The 18,985-nt window shown below is 40.9% G+C and overlaps 1 long non-coding RNA gene across 1 annotated transcript; it reads left to right on the top strand.

Annotated features, from left to right (window-relative positions):
• Positions 1–1,162: 1,162 nt before the first annotated feature.
• On the top strand, positions 1,163–13,199 carry LOC130604913 (uncharacterized). Its single transcript, XR_008973556.1, has 4 exons — positions 1,163–1,518; positions 2,676–2,771; positions 11,392–11,495; positions 13,129–13,199. It is a non-coding gene; the product is annotated as an uncharacterized LOC130604913 (long non-coding RNA).
• The last annotated feature ends 5,786 nt before the right edge of the window (positions 13,200–18,985 follow it).

Below are 18,985 nucleotides of genomic sequence, written 5' to 3'. Positions count from 1 at the left end.
TGGCTTTCTAACATACTATCATTTTGGTTTAGATTGGCATTGTAAACAGTTGAAGTGATTTTAAATTATTTTGTAGTACATTTAACTGCGAATATGAATCTGATATAGCTGGCAGTGAGCAGCAGAAGATTTACATTTGGTTGACTTTCCCCTTTTCATATAAGTGGGAGTTAGCATTTATTCTTTCAGTTACAAGTTTGATTATAATCTAGAGACTCTTGTTAAAGCACTGGCTAAAAGGAGTGCCACAAGCAAGATGTTTTCATTTTGTTTGCTGCTAGGAAAGTTTTGTTGAATGTGCTGCTGTGCCAAAGCCATAGAAGTAGTTGCTTTTTTTCCTGCAGTGTGAAATTGAGCCCAGATATTTCTTGAGCAACAGGCACTGGTGTCTTAGAGAAATAATTACTCATTCATTATATTTTAAAGCTTTGGAGATAGGTCAAAACAATTGATATTCAAGGTACTTTCTAAAGCACAGTGATACATCAATTTATTGTTGATATTAACTGGAGAAAAGTATTTATCAGTTATTACTCACCTCAAAAGGAATTTGGGTAGATATATCTTATGCTCCATTTCTGAGTAATGTAGAGAAGTTCATTAGTTACGAAATCAAAATCAGCTTTTTTTTTTCTTTTTTCCTTGCTCTTTCATGCAGAACACAACAGGAAAAAGAGAAGCTCATCTTTGCAAGATAATTAATATTTAGGTGTTACTTTACAGCATGGACAATGAAGCTGATATGAGTGGATAAAAAGGGACAAATGAAATACACCTTATCTGTTTTCACTAAGCACGTTTCTCTGTACATTCAGAAGACTTTTCTTTTTTAGCACACTGAAATAAAGCAACAGAATATCAAACCAAGTAAAAGGAAATTGAGTGCATACATATTGGATATTTGTGATTAAGAAGTCACCTGGAGACAATGAACTTTGAGAAATGAAGATAAACTGAACTTAAATACTAATGGGACAAGTGGTAGCATTATAGGTCCAGGAACTCTTACTTGAGTCAGATGGGATGCCATCACGATAGGTCTGGAAAAGCTAGAAACCTGATCTCTCTCTCTTTTTTTTTTTTTTTCAAAGAGATGTGCAAGTAGTAGTAGTGAGGATTTTTATTCTGACATATCTCTTTTTCTAATGTGTTACAGGTATTGGACCCAGCTCGTATGGAGTGAGGTGCAGTGTGACTATGAACACTCAAGATTTGGCTACACAAAGAGAAATAATAAGTGCTATCCAAGGCAGCGATACAAGTGGCTTGAAGGATCTGTGGATGGTTGCTTTTCCTCACAATGTAAAAATTGAGCTAACTTATGATGTGGAAAGTTTTCAAGATAAGATGACAATACACTGTTTTTGTATAAAGGCTGAATATATGTAATACTATGTTCTTGAGAATACTTCATGCATGTCTGTCCTCAATCAGCAGAGGCATGCTTTAAAGAATTGGCCCATGACCATGGAAAGAAGACTGCTGGGATGGCACTAGTTGGAATCACTCCAGAGCACTGTAAGTATTGTGCATTGTGTGCATTAATGAAAGGCACTGGATAACTTTGGAAGAGGGGAAGCAATATCCGTATTATTTTATAAGCCATATATATGTATAATCATACATCTTAAGCATATCTATTTTAAATCTCAGCATTGACAAACTTTTCTGTATTGAGCTAGTGAAGTATATGAACCTAAATCATAACTTGCTGCGTTTGGGGAACCACAAATGAACAGTGTGAATCTGGAATCATTCCATGTTAATGACTGTTCTTTGTTCCAGTGGTTTAATTAGGGAACAGTGTCACATACTGCCACACAATATTGAGTTATCTTCCTCTATCTGGTGATCTTTTGGCCTCGGTGACAAAAAAAGGGCACAATCCTCTTTGGAATGGCTTTGAAGGCATGGGATGAAATTACTATTTGTCATGGTTTAAACCCGGTCAGGTAACTTGTTCACTCACTCCCAGTGAGTGGTGCCGAGCTGACAACAATCGAGGTCCATGTCCGTCTCCCCCCCCCCCCCCCCGCACCGGGGCTCTCCCCTTCCCCGCTCCCGGAGGAACGGGGAGGAGGATCGAGAGAGTGCAACTCCTACGGGTTGAGACAAGAACAGTCCAGCAACAAATCACCACCGCTACTATCAGCTAAAACAATGATAAGGGAAAATAACAAGGGAAGAGAATACGATACCACTGGCCAAGAAAGCGAGTTCCACCCAGAAACCCCTGTCCTTCCGGGTAACTCCCAGTTACCCCCCACCCCGGGCATGACGTGCTGTGGTATGGAATACCTCCCCGGCTAGCCCGGGTCAGGCGCCCCGTCTCTGCTTCCTCACAGCTTCCCCTCCTCCCTGGCAGAGCATGAGCCTCACAGAGTCCTTGGTCAGGGTAAACATCACTTAGCAACAACCAAAAACATCGGCTTCACCAACACTGTTCTCAAGCTAGAAGTCAAAACACAGCACTGCACCAGTTAACACGAAGGAAAAACATGACTGCTACTGCTGAACCCAGGACACTATTCAAAGATGGATAAAATTAATATATCCTTTTAGAAATACAGTGAAGTTGACTGACCTGCTCAAGATTTATTAGCAAAGTGTGTCAGTAATCAAGAGCATTTAAATATTCTGACTTCCAGTCCATCTTTTTACCTCATTTTTTCCAGATCAGTCTACAGAACAGTGCTCTTAACAGTGACTGAGGCAGTGAACAGAACTGAAATATTATGTGTATGTTTTTTCCTACAGTGAGCTTTCTTCTTGTAAGCAACTTAACCTCTTCAGGATTTTCTGGTTTGGGCTTTTCCTTTTAGTGAAAGGAAGAGAAAGGGAGTGAAGGAGATAAATAGGGAGGGAAGTTAAATCTGGAAGAGAACTTTGATGGTTCTTATTGATACTTACACTTCAGAAGGAAATGGCCATCACCACAAGTTAACAAAATGTATGTATATTAAAAAAAGATTTTAATTATTCCTGATCAGAATGCCTTGTCTAACAGTAATTAATTTCATGTCTTGGTATTGGCGTCAGTGGCCAGGATGAGCTCACATAACAATATATGAGTTTTCTAAGAAATTCATCATTTCTGGCTAGCTAAAGTAAGAGCTTGTATGTTACACCTATTTCAAATATGTTCAGTGATGATTCTGTGGGATGTAAGATTGTCATTCAGTGCATTAAATTGCTACTTTTTGAGGTGGTTTTGACCCTTTGTTGTTCACACTTGATGTAGCAGTGCTGACTTCTCTGCTGCACAGCTAATTCAAGTTGCTGTCTAAAACTTAAGCTTTGAATCCTGTCTGAATACCTGTGGAAGTAGGTCCTGTATGACCTCAAGTTGTTTCCAAAATCTTATTTGCCTAGAATTATGTGTGAGAATATAGCTTTGTTTTGGAGAATCCATGCTGTGTTGCTAACAATTGCAGGGGATGTTATGGAATGTACTGGTGAACAAAAAAATTCATTACAAATAATCCTGCATTTAGTAGTCCTCTAAACTAGAGAGGGATTACAACGAATCAGAGAAACTGGATGCAATATTAGCAAGGATTCTATGATTCTATGACTCAAATTGCATTTTCTGTTTAAATATTCTTAAAGATTGCTCTGATTTCATCTGTATGGTAAACTTTGGATTCATTGAGTTTGCAGGTAATTTTGCCTCTCATTTCAGCAGAATTAAAATTTTAGCTACAACGTGCAGCACTGCAATGAATTTTTGCTGACTTTTACCTTTGAATACCTGACGCTTTAATGTTTTTAGTATCAATACTGTAGATGGCTTTAGTCTCTTTTGGTTGTGAATGTTTAATTACGCTTATTTTGATGTTAAACACATCCCTTCTTTTGAACTTCTTCTCAGCAAACATTCAGCAGACCAAATAAACACCAAGAGGAACTCTGGAACTCATCCTTGTCACAGCCACGTAACAAAACTGCCCAACATATCTCAATGTCCAGCAAAATTAGTGTACCCCAAAGCAGAATCATCAGAATTTGTTGATCATACATGCGCTGACCCAGTGTGATGATGTACCTCATCCAGTACACTCTAATTCCTTGCTGCTTCACAACAGTTGATTTTACCTGTTTTAATACTGTTTCCGCACCACAGGTACAAACTCTTTTTTTTTTTTTGTCCTCTCTTTTTCTTTTTTTTTTCCTCATCCAGATTTTTTTTAAATAATTAGGCCAAGATTAGAGCCGTGTTTTCTAACCTAGTTTTGGCTTCCAGTTGTCTGCTGCTTTGTCAGATCTTACAGGAGTATTTTTCCTGAAGTCCATTCTGTTTAAGTGTAGTCATTACTGAATGGTCTTGTCTTTGTGTGATTAGGGCCTGATTAGTCACTGTTCTGTCGGCTAATTTTCTCTGATGTGCTTCTCCATTAGAGCAGACTATGTTGCTTGGGATGGAGAAATGGTGCAGCAGCTGCAGTTCAGATGAGATTGAACTGCCTATAGGACCCTTCCCTGAGGACACACCAGAATTATAACCATGCGAGAAACTATTCCTTGTCTGTTGCAGCATGGTGTGACTCAAACTTTTAAAGTTTTATAACAGCAGCTTTCATTTTCACGGAGACAGACACTATTGAATTTGTAGTGAGCAGTTAGAACTTCCCAAATTCTGCCAAATGAAGAGTAAAAAAGAACAGTGGGCAAGATTCTCAGATAGTAAAAGTTGCAACTGGAGCAAGCAGTTTAACTTTTCCCTCTCTTCCCACATTGTGAACAGTTTAGCATTTTCTCCAGCTTACTATTCAGAGCTATTAATTAAATAGTTGTAGGCATTTGTTTGTGGTACATATTTTGGAGTTAGGTGATGACTGCCTGTGTTAGGCAACTCAGATTCTGAGCTGATATTTTTGATTGGATGTTTAGGTCACATGATGTGTTTCCTTTCTCTGACTTGATGACCTTCATTTCATAGAATAGAATAGAATCATAGAATAATTAGGGTTGGAAAGGACCTTAAGATCATCTAGCTCCAACCCCCCTGCCATGGGCAGGGACACCTTACGCTAAATCATATCACCCAAGGCCTCATCAAATCTGGTCTTGAACACTGCCAGGGATGGAGCATTCACAACCTCCCTGGGCAACCTATTCCAGTGCCTCACCACCCTAACAGGAAAGAATTTCCTCCTTCTATCCAACCTAAACTTCCCCTGTTTAAGTTTTAACCCATTACCCCTTGTCCTATCACTACAGTCTCTAATGAAGAATCCCTTCCCAGCATCCCTATAGGTCCCCTTCAGATACTGGAAGGCTGCTACGAGGTCTCCACGCAGCCTTCTCTTCTAAAGGCTGAACAGCCCCAACTTCCTCAGCCTGTCTTCATACGGGAGGTGCTCCAGTCCCCTGATCATCCTCGTGGCCCTTCTCTGGACTTGTTCCAACAATTCCATGTCCTTTTTATGTTCAGGAGACCAGAACTGCACACAATACTCCAGGTGAGGTCTCACAAGAGCAGAGTAGAGGGGCAGGATCACCTCCTTCGACCCACTGGTCACGCTCCTTTTGATGCAGCCCAGGATACGGTTTGCTTTCTGGGCTGCAAGTGCACACTGAAGCCAGCTCATGTTCATTTTCTCATCAACCAACACCCCCAAGTCCTTCTCCACAGGCCTGCTCTGAATTTCTTCTCTGCCCAACCTGTAGCTGTGCCTGGGATTGCCCTGACCCAGGCACAGGACCTTGCACTTGGCATGGTTAAACTTCATGAGGTTGGCATCAACCCACCTCACAAGAGTGTCAAGGTCCCTCTGGATGGCATTCCTTCCCTCCAGTGTGTCAACTGAACCACACAGCTTGGTGTCATCGGCAAGCTTGCTGAGGGTGCACTCACTCCCACTGCCCATGTCAGCAACAAAGATGTTGAACAAGGCCGGTCCCAACACCGATCCCTGAGAGATGCCACTCGTTACTGGTCTCCAGCTGGACATTGAGCCATTGACCACAACTCTTTGCATGCAGCCATGCAGCCAGTTCTTTATCCACCGAGTGGTCCATCCATCAAGTTGATGTCTCTCCAATTTAGAGACAGGGATGTCTTGTGGGACAGTGTCGAACGCTTTACACAAGTCCAGGTAGATGACATCAACTGCTCTACCCCTGTTCATCAGTTCTGTAGCCCCATCATAGAAGGCCACCAAATTGGTCAGGCAGGATTTCCCCTTAGTGAAGCCATGCTGGCTGTCACCAAGCACCTTGTTGATTTTCATGTGTCTTAGCATGCCTTCCAGGAGAATCTGCTCCAAGATTTTGCCAGGCACAGAGGTGAGACTGACTGGTCTGTAATTCCCCAGGTCATCCATTTTCCCCGTCTTGAAAATAGGGGTTGTATTTCCCTTTTTCCAGTCATCGGGAACTTCACCTGACTGCCATGATTTCTCAAATATGATGGCCAGCGGCTTAGCCACTTCATTTGCCAGCTCCTTCAGGACCCATGAATGGATCTCATCAGGACCCATGGACTTGTGCACGTTCAGATTTTTAAGATGGTCTCGAACCAGTTCCCCTCCTACAGTGGGCCTAAGGTCTTCATTCTCACAGTCCCTGCATCTGCCTTCCAAGACTTGGGTGGTTTGGTCAGAGCCTTTGCCAGTGAAGACTGAGGCAAAGAAGTCATTCAGAACCTCAGCCTTCTCCAAATCCTGTGTAGCCAGTTCTCCCAAGAGCTTCCTGAGTGGGCCTACATTCTCCCTAGTCTGTTTTTTATTTGCTATGTACCTGTAGAATCCCTTCCTGTTATCCTTAATACCTCCAGCTAAGTTTAATTCTAACTGGGCCTTAGCTTTCCTAACCTGGTCCCTAGCCTCCTGGACAGCATCCCTGTACTCTTCCCATGCCACCTGTCCTTGCTTCCACTCATTATAAGCCTCTTTTTTCATTTGAATTTTCCTCAGGAGCTCCTTATCCATCCAAGGAGGTCTCCTGGCCCTCCTGCTGCACTTCCTTCTAGTTGGGATGCAACACTCCTGAGCTTGTAGCAGGTGATCCTTGAATATCAACCAAGAGTCTTGGGCCCCCTCCCCTCTAGGGCTCTATCCCATGGAACCTTACTAAGCAGGTTCCTGAAGAGGCCAAAGTCTGTTCTTTTGAAGCCCAGGGCAGTGAGCTTGCTGCACGCTCTTCTCACTGTCCTGAGGATCTCAAATTCGAGCATCTCGTGATCGCTGCATCCAAGGCTGCCCTGGAGAGTCACATTTCCAACAAGTCACAAGTGTTGGTGAGCACGAGGTCAAGCATGGCACCTCTCCTTGTCGGCTCCTCTATTACTTGCAGAAGGAAGTTGTCTTCCACACAACTGAGGAACCTCCTGGATTGCTTGTGCCGGGCCGTACCGTCCTTCCAACAGATGTCAGGATGGTTGAAGTCACCCATGAGAACAAGGGCCTGCGAGCGTGAGGCTTTTCCTATCTGTCTATGGAGTGCTTCATCCGCAGGTTCTCCTTGATCAGGCGGTCTGTAACAGATCCCCATAGTAATGTCTCCCATAGCTATATTCCCTTTAACCCTGACCCACAAACTCTCTGTTAACTGCTCACCTGTCCCCAGACAGCGTTCCATACTCTCCAGCCTATCCCTAATAACATAAAGGGGAACTCCCCCTCCCTACCACCCTGTCTTTTCTAAAGAACCTGTAACCTTCCATTCCCACACTCCAGTCATAGGAGCCATCCCACCATGTTTCTGCTATGCCTATTATATCATACCCCCGTAGATGAGCACATCTCTAATTCCTCTTGTTTGTTCCCCATGCTACGGGCATTTGTATAGAGGCATCTGAGCCGAGCTCCAACTGAAGCCGGCTCATTGGCTGGAGCGGCTGGAATATCTCTACATTGCTCAGAGCACTTATTATAGGTGCTGGCAACTGACTATGTGTGTTGGGATGGAATGATGCCCCCTCCCCCAACACATCTAGTTTAAAGCCTCCTTGACCAGTCTGGCAAGCCTCCTACCAAAACTGCTCTTTCCCTTCTTTATCAGACCAGCTCCACCAGCCCCCACTAGACCTGGCCTACAAACCTTGGGTCCTGTGTTCAAGGCACCCAAACCCCTGACTATGACACCACCCTTTTAACCATTATATTAACCTGACTAATCCTCCTAGCTTTTTTTAGGTCCTCCCCTGTATCCAGGAGAATTGATGAAAAGACTACCTGAGCTCCAGAGCCCCTAACCACCTCCCCCAGGGCTCTGTAGTCCTTCTTTATGTTCCCCTGGCTGCTACTATCTATATCCCTAGCACCCAACATGTATCACCAGGAGTGGGTAATAGTCCGTGGGACTTACTAGAGCAGGCAGCCTCTCTGCCACATCCCTGATCCCGTGCCCCGGTAGGCAACACACCTCCCTTGAGATGGGGTCTGGCCGGCAGACAAGTGCTTCTGTCCCTTTCAGTGTAGAGTCCCCTACTACTACGACCCGCCGCTTTTTCCTGGCAGCACCAGTAGAGATCTTCTTTACCAGTGCATCAGCTGGCTATTTCCGGCTGGAGTGCGTTTCCTCATTAGCCCCCTGCAGAACAGCAAAGCGGTTCTGCATGGGGACAACAGATTTAGGGGGAAGCCCCTTGCTTTTGGTTGTCCTTTTCTTTCTTTTTTTGTTTGTTTGTTGTTTGTTTTTTTTTTTTGTCACTGATTCCTAGCTTCCCAGGTTAACGGTCTCCTTCTTTCCTTCATGAGGTAGAGGTGAAGCTCGAGGCCCCTGCACAGTTTGGGCCGGGAGCAAGCATTCCTGCTTCCTCTCAGCTTCCCTGACATCTCGCAGTCTATTAACAGCATCCCGCAGCTCAGCCCCTGCTGCAGGAGGACCTCCCGCAGGGAGCACCGAGTGCAGCCCTGCCCATCGTGCACCCTCCCCTCACCAGACCAGTGCGGGCACTCTCTACACCCCGAGCTCTGCACTGCAGCCTCCCCTCTCATCGGCTCTGTCTGGGTGCCTACGCTGCCACCGCCGGGGCAGCCAGAGCAGAGCTGCCGGACCAGGCCCTGATCATACGACGAGTGCTCACTATCCCGCTCGAACTGCCGCGCAAACCGCCTCTGGCCCGCTCTGCTCGCCGCGCTCCTGGTCGGTCGCGCTCCCCGGGGCAGTTTTTTGACCAGTCAGGGCTGGTGCCGCTGCTTCAGGCTCCGCCCCGTGTGAGTCAGCTGCTCGCTCTCGTCAGCTGAGCTGCCGGCTCCTGGGCAGGTCCTGTCGAGGACTTGAGGCTCCCTCGGTGGCTCTTGTCGCTCTGAGTTGAAGCTCCTGGACGCTGATCTCCCCCCCGCTCCGGTGTTGAAGGCGTCTTCTCTCGAGCCACTCACCTCAGCAATTGATCCAAATTTCTTTTGATTAAAGTTTCCTTAATAAATGTTTGGTTCTTAAATGATCTGCAAATAATTATTTATACTTAGAAAATTCCCTGGTTTCTTCACTCTTGCTGATAAATCAGAGGAGTGCTGAGTATCTCTAAAAAAATGCTTCAGTTGTCTCCATCCATCATGAATTTGAAAGATATACAGTTCAGTGCGGTTGGAGCAGGACATCACATATGTGCCATTCTGGAATATCCTTCTTGGTTATAAAAAATTAATTGATAATATTATGTTTAGAGAAGGATATTGGTGCTTTTAAATCTCAATGTTTCCACAGGAAAGCAGCATTTTTTTTTCTCATTATGGAGTGTGCTTTAGAGCTGCAATGCATTTTTATGCAAGCAATCTGTTTTTCTGTCCTAAGCCATTTCCTGTCCATGAATCACCTGCAGACTGGAATAATTCTGAATCTTTAAGCTTAATACTGATTTAAGATTAAAATGTCACTGTTGTGGTATATGGTTCAAATCTTGCTGTTATGCAGCCAGTTACATACATGCTGTCTGTATCTTCACATCCACCACTACAGAGCTCTCTACAAAAGTACCAACCTCAGGTATGAAAGGAGCGGAACATCCTCAGTTCCTCTTGATTCAGCTGGAGCTAACACCACTCATGCTTTTGTAGAGCACTGCAGGATGAGCACTGCTATGCAAATCACTTCTTTCTGTGGCAAGCTGAAAGTCAGCACTGCTTCACTGCCTTCATAGGCTTTGAAGGCTAAGAATTTTCAGTAAAGTATATGATAACAGTGTACTGACCTTAAAAAATAAATAATAATAATAATAATATATATATATATATATATATATATATATATATATATATATATATATATACACAGCTTTACATGCCAGGTCAGTGGGGTAAATAATGTTTTTCTAAATAGAAAAAACGTGCCAAAATGCATACACAGTATTCTGGGGGAGCCATAACCACAAGCCTAAACTTTCAGCTATCATAGAATAGTTAGGGTTGGAAAGGACCTTAAGATCACCTTGCAGAAAGAAGTGTTTTGCACTGTTTTGTGAATGTTTAGAAAACCAAGTTAGACTAATATTTCAATGTTATTTAAGCAGAGTTGGGTGCATTCTGATAATTCATGTCCAAGCAGGAAAGGATGGCAAGTCCTCATCTCATGATGACCGTCCCAATAAAATCTGGTCATACAAGTAATTTCTGGAGTGTGGCTCCATTGCATGAGAACATGGCAAACTGCTGTGGACTTTTATTTTCTGTCATACAAAAGCAAGCACTCATTTTCTTGTGGTGCTTGATTTTGCTTGAAATCTGACTATTTTGGTATTGAACTCCCTGTGGTAGTACTTACAGGGCTAACATGGCCTTAAAGCAGAAAACCTTGTGGTGGAAAGGCTCACTGTTTATTCCACAAAACACAGCATCTCTCCTTTTCCTTCAAGAAAGGTTTGTTTATTTCTCATTTGTATCTTATGAGCATAAGATACATCCAGCTTTGCATCCCTACCTACTACTGTGGTTACTTATTTTGAGGTTTGTTTGTGGAGTGAGGAAGAAACAGGTGAAAAGCACTGGGCACAGACCTGCACTTCCTGAAATCATTACAGTATTTCATACTGATTAGACCAAGAATTGGAGCAGATTCACAGGGTTCAAATGAAATAATATAATGACAATGTCTGAATTAAACATGGCTGTTTGCTGTTGTCACAGCAAATTGTTTGCTGCATTGCACTGCAAACAGCTCTTGAAAATAGTGGGAAAAATCATGGTTTGAAGGAGTAAGAGGAGTGCTAGCTGCATTCATATTCTACGTGCTGGTTACTTTTAATACTACATCTAGTAAGTGTTTCTAAGAAGGCAGCAGTGGAAGAAGAAAAACGTGTGCCCAGCTTAAACATCTTATTTTAACTCTGAATTGTAGTGAGAAGACTTTGTTATAACAAATCTTGTGTTTAGGCACTCCTTTTATTGTTACTCAGTTTAATGGTTCTTCAGATTTTCTTTACTGAATCCTCTTTCCTTTCTTTTGTAGATGTTTAAATCTCATCCATGCATCATGCATTGTGAGGGAATTTGTTGCTGTAGACCTGATTGCAATGTTACAGTAGTGCAACTCAACTGACTTCTGCCTTGCAGGTTTGTAAAGTGAGATCAGACTTGGGTCACTACTTAGAGTGTTGTTTCGCAATATGCTATGTCGCTTCAGTAAAAAATAAAATATTACCAGTATCTCTCCAGCATCTCTTTAGAAGGAGGTGCATCTATTCACCCTCTCCTTGTTTTTCCATCCTGGTTGCAGGTAAGATTTGATAAAAGCATCTGAGGAACAATAGAATTTACTTGTTTCAAAGGCTTTTTGGGGGGGGGGGGGGGGGGGGGGGGGTGACCTCAGTTAGTGGTATCTTATAGAACAATGTTGGTAAGGACCTTTGAGTTATTCTTTTTTGTACGATACATTGTGCTGTTCAGGGAAGTGGAGGAACAGGTGAAGAGGTAGCCCTCTAGACCAAAAGCTTTGTATTACAGACTTTTTGTTGAAATAAGTTCCCAAAATTATTCCTAATGGAAGATATCTTTAAAATTTCCAATAACAAGAGGTTTTTTTTTTTCTCCTCCATAGTTACAATGAATCCTTTCTTGGGTTTTACTTAAAACTGGAGCCATCCCACCTCATGGATGTCGATTTCATGCCAAATTCCACAATCTAGGAATAAATTTAAAATTAGAGAAGCTCAGCAAGGACTCTCTGAGAAGTCTTTTTTCTTAAACTCGAATTTCAGCTATTTTGTCACCCGTGTTTCTATTTACCTGTCCTTGTGTTTCGTTTACGTCATCGAGTTGGCTTCAGTGCCTCCCTATTTATCTCGACTGTTGGCTTAGACTTTGCGTTTTCTTTAAGTATGCTAGACTTCACTAAGATCATAAAAACCATGGTCTGCTCCTTTTCGTTGTGGTCCTTATTCAGAATGTTTTTTCTAGAACTAAGTCGCACTGAGTACTCATCAGGGTGTGTAGGAAGATGGAGTACCATGTAGCTGCAATTGCAACACAGACTGCAAAACAAAACCTTTGCCTACTTTGTCAGTTATTTTACAAGTTGGCTTGTAGAGCTATGTGGAACCCTGATTACTTTCAGCTTCTCAACATTTTGCAAATCCAGAAAATGCAGTGTGCCATTTTCTGGAGTCACGGCATTTAAGGAGCTGTGACTTCTTCCACCGCTACAACAGAGGGCGGCAGTTGGCTACTAATGTGTGAATCACACGAACTTCGCGTTATCCCTTTTGCTGTCATCTTGCCACCTGCTGGCAAAATATGGAAGGCGACAGCGAGTGAAAAGCAAAGACTTCTGCTGTTCAGAGAACGCCTCTCTCCTGCTTACACTAAGAACACAGTGGACTGAGTCCTACCTGTTACCCAACAAATCTAGGCTTTTTATGTCTCCAAGTGAATCGCTTTATTTAAAATACCACAAGAATTTTCAGAGGGTCCAAAACTTAACCACTCAGCTTGAAAGAGGAAAAAAAAAAAGAAAATCAAAACCCTGTCTAGCTCATTTTCTCAGTATCAGCTTAAAATGGTTTTGTGCTCTGTTTGAGGGTCTGAATCTAACACTGCTTCTGCTGAAGTAAACATAAAGCTTGTATTGGCATGGTTTTGTGCATATTATGTATATTAAAGTAAATATAAAGTTCACTCCTATGCAGTAACTTCAATATTGTGTTCTTAAATGGTCACATTTAATCTTTTCTGTTAATATTTGAAACAGCTACCACACAGTGCCAGCTGAAACACACTGAAACAGTTTCTCCAAATTGAAACAAACAACAGCTCTGGTGTGTTGGATAGTAGGAGGTGAGTTTGCAAGATTCGTTTTTTTTTTTTTCTTTTAATGGCAGCCGCTGGAATTTTGAACTTCTCATAGCTGTTTCTAAATTACTTTTAAAAGGCAGCTCTTGGTTTACCCTTAGTTCTTTAGAATATGCTAGTGAATCAGTGCCTTCAAAGTTAACGAATAAGAGCTACTACACAGTTGAGACAGTCCTGTCTAGGACAAGTGTTCCAGGTACTTTTGTGACATTTCTTAAAGACATGGGTTGCAATGTATTGTTGTTCTGCTTTTTTTTTGAGTTTTCTTATTACAGGATCCTATTTTTAATGTAATTCTTATCTGTTGTATAACCAGGGAAATAAGGTATATTCTCAGTTTTTAATAAGCTGTTTTGTATTTTACTTATGCCAGCCTTACCCCTTCCCTAAGGATGCCATTACTGAGGGAGTTATAGTATATGTTTTAATGACTTCTAGTAATAGATATATGCTTATCTGATGCAATCTAAAAGTAAAGCATTATTCAGTTTTCCCAGATTTTCATAAATAATGTATTTTTTGTATTTTATACAAATACAAAGAATGTATTATTTGAAATTTGTAATATAATATGTGGTATAATGCAAGCTGAACTTTTGTTTTTGTGTATATACAAATATGAAGCATATGGGTGTTCATGCAAACATTCAAACATACCTCCTTCAGTGAAAACTTACTTCATCATATGCTCAGAAATGCTGCCTTCAGTTAATGCTGTTTTGCTGTTGGTTCTGCTATGATGCTTAGTTTTTAATGAAATTAAAGTGTAGCTCTTCCTTTATTCCTGTTCTATTTTGCATCAAATTCCTGAAGGAACTGTGCAAGGGCAGCAGTGTTATTTTTCAGATCATGCACATTTTGCAGTCACTGAGGGTTCAAAGCCCATGACAGTTTAAATAAGGTGGCCATTTAAATTGCAGACCTGAGAGCTTTTTCATTTTTAATATTTTATTTTTGAATAAGATGATGGTATAATTTAAGATGTTATTGAATGGAACACAGTGAACTGCTCATGATGAAGCAGGCTTCACTGAGGTAACCCTGCCAGTGGGGGTGATGGGACTCATGCCAGTTAATCAGTCTTAGTATATGAATTGGAATTCCTGGTTGGGCACTGAAACCTGGATATTGGCTTTGGATAATTATTATGTCAGAGATATTGGATAACTGGATAACAATTATCAGATAGACAGGTTTTCTATTTACCAGCAATGATTGCCAGAAGGACATTCATTCTCCCAAAGCATATAGTTAGACTGTTAATCTGTTATGTTTGTTTAAGCAAGGTTACAGTGGCTCTTCAGCTTGCAAACTAACTATAATTCCACAAACTGCTTAAGCTGACAGGAAGCAATGCTGCTGCTCAAAGAGGTGATTATACTCTCATTCCAACCAGCTGGTCATTCCAACAATTTCTCTCCTTCTATTCCATCTTCCTCTATTCTACCTCAGCTGTTTATGCACATGGTAAATCAGTTTAGAATGAGCTATCTTTAAAAGCAGTGAACCGGCTGATTCTGGTACAAAAGAAGCTAGAGAAATTAGAGCTTGTAGCATGAATGATGATCTGATTTTGTTATCATGTGAAGACAGTGATATGGCCAATTTTTGAGTCATTTGTGTCATTAGCAACCTCCTAAGAACACAGTATGATGATAGAACAGTACCAATGCCACCCTCAAGGAGACACTAGGTGAATCACCTCAAAATGAGTTTTCATTAAGAGCATACAATAGCTGGCATTTCAGTTTAAAGCTGCAATTTTTGGTATAGTAAGTCAGTGCACCCAGAAGGTGTGTTAAGCTATATCACCTTAATCACCTAATTATTCCTCACTAACAAAATCCAATTTTTCTTGACCTTCAAAACACACAAAACCAAACCTGAGTTCTGTTTTTATTTGCTGGAGTGGGACAGTGAAGACAAGCACTCATGCTACACTGCAAGCATTGTGCATTGTAGTTTCATGGGCCATATTTTTCCAATGTCCTTCTAAGTAATGAAAACTCTGGTGTAATACCTAATGTATCAAAAACCAAGTGACAAAACTGTCCAGTTGAGTGGAACCCACCAAACTGAATACCTGTTAGGAGGATAGGTCTGCTGTCAATTTTCATTATGACTGGCTGAAGAATATTGACCTTTTTCATGCCAACAGCAACTGGTAGCAGTGCTTTTTGTTGGTGACAGTGCAGCAAACCTTCCTCTTTAAATATTTCTGAAACACTCTTGGAAGACAATCCAGTTGCATCCTAGAGTAAATTTCAAATGTGAGTTGAGATGAAAGCTTCCTCATTGTTGGGCAAAGAATAAGAAAAATGTTAGATTACACAGAGATAAAGATTAGTACGGGAAGGTTAAAACACCACTCTAGAAATCTAAGGCTTGTTTTTACTTGAATTGCTATGATCCGTTTGTTTTGCAAGAGAAAAGTAGTAGTCTTTGTGACAAAATAGTTAGAAACCACTAAGTTTTTCTTAGGAGAAGAGGCTGAAAATACTGTAAGTTTTTATTTTCAAATGTGGATGAATTAGAGTGCATGGTAGTTGGAAAATAAATGACTAGCGTAGACTGAGAAGGTAGAGTAGGTCTTGTTTCCCATTTGTCATATGAAAACTAAAAACAGTTAGTATTAAGTGACACTCTTAAAACTTATAAGAGCAAAGAGTTCTGCTACAAGGTACTGAACAACTTGAGTCAGAATAATTTGAGACTATTTTGTGGCCATGAGTATGATTGTTCCATTTCAATGGGGAAGGAGCACAGAGAAAAGAGATCCTTAGCTTTCAGGGCATGAACAGAATTTATAGGCTTTAAACTTTCACTACAATCACCTTTTTCTGAAGCACTTTGAATTCTAGCTGCTACTAGACATAATTGCCTGTCCCAAACTTGCTTCGATTACTTCTGACAATTATGCATGTAAGGATCTCATTTTTATGCATGTCCATGCGCCATTTCAACACAATTGATTGACCTTTACCTCAACACTAGCAATGAAAATAATCTATAAAATATACACTTCTCATTTGACAGTTTACATTTTTTCTTTATAGTTATAGAATCTGGTCTAATTCCCTTCCTTCATAAATATGTACATATATGTGTGTGTATACACTTAAAAATATTTGTGTGTATGTATTTATTATGTGTGTATATACTTGCTTATGGCTTGTTTAGCATAGCAAAGTTAAAACTAAGAAAGAATGTGATAGTTTTCTGTATGGAGGAGCTAGGGACAGAATAAATATCAAAGCAGGAAAAGTTATTTAAACTGAAAGAAAATGTTGGCAAACAGTAAAAAGATATCATATGGTTGTAAGTAAGGTGTGTCAAGTACTTCATAGAAGACTTCAAACTATCATTAGGGTGAGGCTTTAGAATGACATTTTTAAAGCAGTGTGAGTAAGAAAACTCTAATAGTTTTAATTCAGGACTTGATAAATGTGGGCGGACTAAATCAGCTATAGATTGGACCTGTAACCTAGGAGGTCCTCTCCCCAGTCCCATAGCCCTAAATGAATAGTTTCAAGTGCTACAATATGTCGCACTTGACATATAAATGGAATATAAAATTCACTTTATGGATGATAACACTCTTAAATGTGTTAATAGAGCATATTAACTGTTTCTCTTTAAATTTTAGTGTTCAGTGTATTTGTTTTGAATAGTAGGAGAGAACTGCTAGAACCACTCTGTAAAACTGCTTTGCAAGTTGCCATAGCAATTAAATAGTAGAGTTCTATGGTGTTCCTTTCTTGAGTCTTAATTCTGTTATATGACTTTTAAAATAACAAGCCAAAATTTTGCATTTCATCCTCATTTTTCTGGCTAGTTAGAGAATTGATCAAAAGTATTTTGAATTCATGTGAGCCTTGCGCTAACTATGCTAAAATTTATCAACTGGTTTAATTTACCCATAGTTTGGATTCCTTCTGTCTGGTTAGATTCTTCATGTTACTTTGTAGACAGCACAGGGCACAACCAATGGTTTCAGAGGATGTCTAACAACTTGGGGATCTGTTCTTGTGTTTTAAACATTGCTCCATTTAGCAACAGTTCTAAGCTGAATCTCTATTTAAAATAATAGATGGGTATTTTTATTTTTTTCCTATCTGCTTTGCTGTTGATCTTTGCAATTATGCGCTCAGGCAGAACTTAATAAGGGAGCTCTGCTTAGACTCTTCACTTGTAGATTTTCCCAGAGGCCACAAATTAGCACGCAATAAAAGATTACTTCTGTCCTGGAGTGTTTTCAAATCAACAGAAGACTGAAGGAGGGAAAAGAGAGAGTGATAACAGACATGCGACAGAGAAAGAGCTGAAACACCAAGGACTGTATCCAGTATTCTTGCTATAGTGACCAAGGTGGAGAAAGGCTTTCTCAAACAGTTTCAGCTACTTGTGTCATTGTACCCTTGTTCATGGAGATGAGTCCTGTGTTGTTAGATTTCTTCTTTCATATATTTTCTGTTAAGAGATTATATCTTTTTCAGGAACAGAGCTCTCTAATCTTGTTTTCTAATAAGCTACTGTGTGTTAGCCATAGCCTGGTGTCTTCTGGAAAATAAGAAGCACTTCATGTTCAGAATGTTTCTTCCCATTTAAGTGAGAGCCTGACTGGCTAAATGGTTTCCCTGAATATTCCAAATCTACATTTGCATTTGGAATGAGTTAGGTGTCACTTCCTCTGGTTTTCTTACTGGTTGATACCAGCCTATGTATTCTGGCATGTCTCTGGACCCCTCTTTGGCTTTGGAAAAATGGCTGTACTTTGTGCTGCATTCCTGAACCAGTCAGATATAGTTTGGAGGGGTTTTGTTATGAATCTCAAGAGCTTGAGCTGTGTGGTTTCTGGCATAAATACTTCCAGGTGTGAGCCTTTGCTGATCAGTTGTGTCAGGAGAGCACTATTCCAGAGCCTGTCTTGGAGTAGGAAAACTGGTGTGAACAGGTGTTTGTTTCCTGGATGATGCCCTTAGGAGTAAGAGTAACTTGTACAAACCTCAAATCCTAGGCAAGATAGTATCATGTGCCCTTCCCCCTGCCTGATAAAACAAGTAGGGAAAGACACATATGTTTATTTCTTTTAGAGGGCCTTCTTGCAAGGCCTTTAGCTCAAACTGGGATTCTTGGAGATACGGAGTGTTGTAAATATCAAAGTGATATAAAAAGACATAATCAAAGAACAATTTCAAGAGAACCACATGTACATTTCTCTACCAAGAATCAGATGTATAGAATAGGTCCTGTTTTTATTGATGGCATTTAGGAGAGAAATGGGCTCCAGCTGGAAATATGCAGCTAGTCATTTCAACAAGTCATGTCTTGAAATATTTGCCTTACAGGCACACGCTTTTTTTCTCCTTTCTTACCAATTAACAGTTACAATGATCAGCACAAACAAGGGGCAATTCAACTACTCCAATTTTGAAATGCCTGTTCCTGACCTCCTTTGAAGAGAGGCTCAACAGTTACCCCCAGCTGTAAGCATGGCTGGTATTGTAGCCCCTGCTGTGGCAGGCCTTTAGCCAAGATGTGGACAAGAGAACAGGTCTTTAAATGTGGAATACCCCACTGGAATAAAACAGAATATCTAGTTACAGGTATCTTGGTTCTAGCCCTTCCCAAAATAGCATGGTCTTTTAATGAAATACCTTTACTAAACAAAGAAAATGTTCTTTGCATAAACTTTGGGTTTGGGAGGGTCTTAATTGAAGAGCCCAGATAACATTTTACATCTGAGCACTATCTAT

The sequence above is a fragment of the Pezoporus wallicus genome, unplaced genomic scaffold (genome assembly GCF_028554395.1).
Source record: "Pezoporus wallicus isolate ANWC-B61680 ecotype Strahan unplaced genomic scaffold, APGP_CSIRO_Pwel_v1 contig_4710, whole genome shotgun sequence".
Lineage (NCBI taxonomy): Eukaryota > Metazoa > Chordata > Aves > Psittaciformes > Psittacidae > Pezoporus > Pezoporus wallicus.
The sequence above is the reverse complement of the archived record's forward strand: the minus strand, read 5'-3'. Positions and strand labels throughout refer to the sequence as shown.